The sequence below is a fragment of the Solanum pennellii genome, chromosome 12, assembly GCF_001406875.1.
Source record: "Solanum pennellii chromosome 12, SPENNV200".
NCBI lineage: Eukaryota > Viridiplantae > Streptophyta > Magnoliopsida > Solanales > Solanaceae > Solanum > Solanum pennellii.
This window is the reverse complement of record NC_028648.1, coordinates 79,712,502-79,717,561: the sequence shown is the minus strand read 5'-3', so window position 1 is coordinate 79,717,561 and position 5,060 is coordinate 79,712,502. Positions and strand designations below refer to the sequence as shown.

At 34.9% G+C, this 5,060-nt stretch overlaps 1 pseudogene; it reads left to right on the top strand.

The window, feature by feature from the left end:
* The first annotated feature begins 312 nt into the window (after positions 1 to 312).
* LOC114075381 lies at positions 313 to 4,777 on the top strand (annotated as a pseudogene).
* The last annotated feature ends 283 nt before the right edge of the window (positions 4,778 to 5,060 follow it).

Below are 5,060 nucleotides of genomic sequence, written 5' to 3'. Positions count from 1 at the left end.
TTCAAGTCATTCAACAATTCATTCAAAATGCCTTTTTTGGAACCAACATAACATTTCATACATCCCAAAATTCACTCACCATATTTTTTGCCTTTATATATATGAGAGGATGTAATAGTAATTCAGGGTGTTATTGTTTTAAAAAGGAAATCTATTTATTGGAGCCTGAAGGGTAGTTTAGTCATTCAATAATTCATTAAAAATGCCTTTTTTGGAACCAACATAAGGTTTTCATACATCCCAAACACTTGCCCTAATTTTTTCCTCTATATATATGAGAGGATGGGCACTTTCATTTTAAGCCGCCAACAATTCACAACAATGGCCTCTTTAACCTCTGAGTTCCTCAATTTCATTGTTTTCCGCTATCTCTTTGAATCAGGTAATTTAATTCTCATCTTTAGAACTTGTTATATCTATCCAATTTTAATTGATGTTGTGTTTCTATTCTGAAATTTCCATGAATCCGACTTTGAAAACTGGATCCTCTATCTGCACAAGGTAGGGATTTAGGTTTGCGTACACACCAACCCCTGGATATGTTGTTGTTGTTAGATGATGTTAAATTCTACAAAGTAAACATTTTTTCTCTATCTAAACATGTTGTTGTTGTTAGATGATGTTAAATTCTGCAAAGTAAACATTTTTTCTGTATCAAAAACATGTTGTTGTTAGATGATGTTAAATTCTGCAAAGTAGACATTTTTTCTGTATCGAAAACATGTTGTTGTTGTTAGAAATGTTAAAATTCTGCAGAGTAAACATTTTTTCTGTATCGAAAATATCTTGTTGTTAGAAATGTTAAAATTCAGCAAAGTAGACATTATCGAAAACATGTTGTTGTTGTTAGAAATGTTAAAATTCTGCAAAGTAAACATTTTTTCTGTATCGAAAATATGTTGTTGTTGTTTGCTAGGTTTTACCCACTAGAATAATAAATTTTTGAATTCAGTAAATTGAATGTGTTGTTATTACCAAATTTAAACATCTTATTTAAATTTTATATATGTATCTCCATTTTTAGATAGGATTAAATAAATTTAACTTTCAACTCTTGCCCATGAGGAAGTAAATTTGATCGTGATGGACTAGTACGGATTCAGGATTCACACATTCAGCATTTGCTTTTGGATAGTATATATCTAATCGGTCTACTGGTTTTGGTGATATATTTTTTCAGGATTCAAACATCCAACATTTACTTTTGGATATGAGGCTAGGATCAATAGGAGCACTACGGATGGACATCTAGTTCCTATTAATGCGCTTATTAACCTTGTGCAAAAGGTTATTCAGTACCTTGAGCTGGAAACTAATTTGAGCAATATAAGGCATACATTGCTCAAGTTGGTTTCCAACTCAAGATACTGAAGACCCTTTTGCACAATTTTAATCAGCGCATTGATGGGAACCAGATGACCATCTATTGTGCTCCTATTGAGCCCTGCCTCGTATCCAAAAGTAAATGTTGAATGAATGAATCCTGAAAAAATATATCAGCAAACCAGTAGACTGATTAGAGGCCAAGATTGTAAAAACTTATAACGGCGATGGAGGCATTTTTGAAGTGTGTTGGAACAAAGAAGGCTGCAAGGTTAAAGCTTGTTTCGCAAACAAGGTCTGTGTGTTTGATATGCGATTGTAGACGTTGAGTAGTACTTCAAAAGAACTTGGTAACTGAAATTTTTTCATTTTAGTTAATTTATGCGCTTATTTGGACATATGGTTGGTATCATACTTTCTTTCATTGCTTTATCAATCCTATAGAGGTTTTTTCGGCTTAATACATAATTAACTTGTCAAAATATTCCATTTAGACCTTCGATCTACGTCATGCTTCAATGGGACATGCCTAATTTAAATATCTAAATAGAATAATCTGACTTGGTTATAAAGTTGGTATTAAGCCTGTTTTTTTATGACAGAATATTTATGGGCTAGCAACTAAGAAAAACTAAAAAAATTGTCTAATTTCTGTAAATTTGCCACAAAATGGACTCTAAAAATTGCGACGCTATGTGTATTGCTCCCACAACTTCCTACGGAGGATTTCGTAAAGGTTTCCCAAAGAAATAGTTCGAAAGTCATATCTCTAAAATATTCATGGGTGTTACACACGAAAAATTGAAAAAAAATCACCTAAAATCTATAAATTGACCCCTAAATTTCAAAAATGGATTCTAAGGAAACTGTGAGACTTTACCTATTATTCCCCAACTCCTTGCGGAGTGTACTGTAAGGATTCTACAAAGAAATTTAGTGGAAGACATATCTCCAAAAAATTCTTGGGCATACACAAGAAATTAAGAAAATCGCTTAATTCTTGTAAATTGGTCCCTATATGAGTAAAATAGACTCTAACAATTGTGCGTACTGATCCCCCAACTCCCTATGAAGGGTTCCATAAGGATTTCGCAAAGAAGTCATCTGTAAGTCATATTGCAAAAATATTTATGGACTAATTGAGAGAATCGCCTGATTCTTGTAAATTTGCCCCTTAATGTCCAAAATGGACTCTAATAATTGTAATATTGTGCATATTGTTCCCTTGCCCCTCAACTGATGTTCATATTCATGTCGATTATAGCTAACCATGTGTAACAACACATTAGGTCTGGAGACGCGACTGCTAGAATATGGACAATCGGAGATGGTCCATTTAATTCTACTATCCCAAATGTTTTGGTTTTGAACCATTTGGACAATCGAGCAACTGAGGAAAACAAGGATGTTACATCACTTGACTGGAATGTGAGTTTTTTATACTGCTTGTTTTGGGGTAACTTTCGTTGATCTATACTTTTCTGGTGGACTTTCTAAAATTGGACTGCATTGCTTGTAGTTACATCTTTAATTTTCTTGTTATTATTTGATCTTGTTTATGACTTTTTCTTGTACAGAGAGAGGGTACCCTGCTTGCGACAGGTTCTTACGATGGCCAAGCAAGAATCTGGAAACGATCTGGTAAGGGGCATGTAGGAAAAACTTGTTTTGAAGATTGAATGTATAAATTATCAGTGTTTTTTGTGTCTTGTTTTCTCTTACTGAATTTTCATACAGGGGAATTGGCTAGTACTCTTAACAAACATAAAGGGCCAATCATGTCGTTGAAGTGGAACAAGAAAGGTAATTATCTCCTTAGCGGTAGTATTGATACAACTGCCGTTGTTTGGAATGTGAAGTCCGGAGAATCAAAGCAGCAATTTGGATTTCATTCAGGTGTTCTGTTGCCTCAATGATTCTTTATAATTTACCTCATATCTGAGCAAGGATAGATTTTGTTTTGTTTTGTTTTGCTTATGTTCATACGACCCCATGTAGGTCAATTGCTTGATGTTGCTTGGCGAAACAATGATTCTTCGCGACCAGCTCCGCTGATAGCATGATATATGTTTGTAAAGTTGGAGAGAACAAACCAGTCAAAAAGTTCTCAGGACATCAGGTGACGACTGAAGCTTAGCACGTTATGCTTGATTCGAACATTGATGTATCCATTGGGAATAGTCTTAAGGGTTGTTTACTTTGCCATTGCAGAATGAAATCAATGCTATCGATTGGGACCCCTCAGGTTCTTTGCTGGCTTCATGCTCTGATGATACCACAGTTAAGGTATTTCCTATCTTGTCCTTCTAAAGGTTAGGCGCATGTCACATTTCGAACCGTGAAGCATACATAAGCTTGGTATTTTTTAAATGGGATAAGGTAGAGAGGCGGTGCGGTGTGCCACTGGCCCTCGAGGGTTTTGTCAATAATTTATTGTTTTTGTGCAGATATGGAGCATGAAACAGGATGTCTGCTTGCATGATTTCCGAGAACATAGCAAAGTATCTATTTTTTGTTCTTTATTTTTCTTTGTTGATTCATTTAATCAAATCAGACATCAACTGCTGACTGTTATGTTTTTGTTAGGAGATATATACCATCAAATGGAGTCCAACTGGAGCTGGTACAAGCAATCCGAATCAACAGTTGTTGCTGGCAAGGTATGCTATCTATTGCTACGGTCATATTTACAGTATTATTTCACATGTGGTGGTAGCACAAGGTTCCTGATTGAGCTTATTGGTTTTGTTTTATTGTGTGTCTGTGTAGTGCTTCATTTGACACTACCGTGAAGCTATGGGATGTTCACCAAGGGCGTCTTCTTCACAGCTTCAACGGTCACAGGTAACGGATGTTAACTTATTATGTCTACTTGGAACGGACACAGGAGATAGTAAGGCACTCTTAATAAATTTACACTTATTTAACTGTCAAATGGTAGGCTCGAGTATTATGGGGTTTGATTACTAGTACTCAGTTGAACTATCAATATGTGTACGTGTGTATCTTTCTTTTAGTTCATCAAATCTTTGTATCGTTCTTGTTTAATGTTTTTGGTTATTACTAAGTAGGTTCTGTTCCATTTTTGAATTCAGGGAACCTGTTTACTCTATTGCATTTAGTCCGGATTGTGAGTACTTGGCAAGTGGATCAGTGGACAAATGCATGAATATATGGTCGGTGAAGGAGGCCAAGCTTGAAAGAACGTACGATGGTGATGGCGGCATTTTTGAAGTGTGTTGGAACAAGGAAGGCAACAAGGTTGCAGCTTGTTCCGCAAACCGTGTGTAATAACACGTTAGGTCTGTGTCTTTGATCTGCGATTGTAGATCAAGTTTAGGAAGCGATGTGAAACTCTGCCATTTAGATAACCTTTTTGTTGGTTTCATGTAGTGTCGGTTACCCAGATTGGGACCCGACTAAATCATTATGGCATTGATCTAAACTTAAAGGATTGTTTAATCTGGTTTGCAAACATGTTATGTTGGATTATAATATATAGTATCTTACTTTAGTTTCATGCATGTTCCTATCTTCTATATCTTTAATTTATATGAACAGAAATAAAGAAAACAAATGAAAACATAAGCAGAAGTCTTTTTTTCAAAATTTAAATTGAATATGTCTAATTAAAATTCTTTATAGAAGTTGAGGTGTTCAATTAAAATAAAACTTAGTTCGAGTGTCTTAATAAATATCTTGACAAATTGAACAAGTTGACTATGTGTTTATCCTTC